Raw genomic sequence first — 1,403 nt, 5'->3', positions numbered from 1 at the left:
GTATTTTCAATACCTTCATGTGCATGTGAAAGTTGGACAATGACTAAGGAAGATAGTACAAGAATTGACGCATTTGAGTTATGGAGAAGAATATTAAAATTACCATGGCCTGCCAGAATGTTCCTTAGAAGCCAGAGTGGTGAGTCTTCATCTCTCATACTTCGGACATATTATCAGGAGGGACCAATCTCTGGAGAAGGACATCATGCTTGGTAAAGTTGGAGGGTCAGTGAAAAAGAGGAAGACCCCCAACAAGTTGGATTGTCACAGTGGCAGCAGCAATGGGCTCAAGTGTAGCAGTGATTGTGAGGTTGGTGCAGGACTGGGTAGTGTTTCCATTCTGTTGTTCATAAGGTCACTATGGGTCAGGACTGACTCAATGGCTCCTAACAATAACAATGGCAGAAGCGGCACACCTGTTTGTTTCCTATAAAGGATAAGGATCTCTTCCTAAAGGTTGGATTTTAGAATTAGGTTGTAAGCCTGGGTGTCCCACAATCAAATCTTACATCTAATAGGAGAAATTCAAACAGATTTCTCAGGATCCTTGAGTAGTCCAGGAATCCCAGAGAGGAGGCTGGCAGCTTGTAACAGGCCAAGAATGTGCCAGGGACCCAGTTCTGAGGCTCCTCCTGGCTGCTCCCAGACAGTGACTCAGTGTGGCAGGTTCAGTAGGCAGGCTAACACAGAGTTCCCAACAGCCCTGCAGAACCAAACAGCCCTAAAGCATCCTTGCCCATTGCTTCCCACTTCCCGCCCTCTCTCTTCACAGGGGTCATGGTGACATCATGATTTGACAGTTCTCCCAGTATGCCTTGGCTCCTGCCCCATTCTCTCTAACACAGGCATTTCCCTTAGTAAAATTCCAGCATGTTTAATCCCTTCTTGGCATCTGCCTTCCCCATGACCCCAACTAACACAGAAGACTGGCTAAGGAAAACATACTTGATGAGCTCTTGGACTAGAACAAGAGTTTTAAAAACAGAGAAAGAATTTTTTTTTTTAAACATAGTAAAGCAGGTATGCCACCACTTGTCTGTCAGTTTGTCGTACTGTGGTGGCTTGTGAGTTGCTGTGATTCTGAAAGCTTTGCCACCAGTATTTTAAATACCAGCAGGGTCACCCATGATGGACAGGTTTCAGATGAGCTTCCAGATGAAGACAGATTAGGAAGAAGGAGTGACAAACTACTTTCAAATATTTAGTCACTGAAAGTCTAATGAATAGCAGAGAAACACTGTCAGATATAGTGCTGGAAAATGAGCTCCTCAGGTTGGAAGACACTCAAAATGCAACTGAGAAGAGCTGCTTCCTCAGAGTAGAGTTGACCTTGATGATGTGAATAGAGTAAAGCCCAGTGGGAGAAAAGCCAACAGGACCTTCATTTGCTGATGGGGCACAAC

This window comes from Chrysochloris asiatica, unplaced genomic scaffold (genome assembly GCF_000296735.1).
Source record: "Chrysochloris asiatica unplaced genomic scaffold, ChrAsi1.0 scaffold00049, whole genome shotgun sequence".
Lineage (NCBI taxonomy): Eukaryota > Metazoa > Chordata > Mammalia > Afrosoricida > Chrysochloridae > Chrysochloris > Chrysochloris asiatica.
This window is presented reverse-complemented; position numbering follows the sequence as displayed.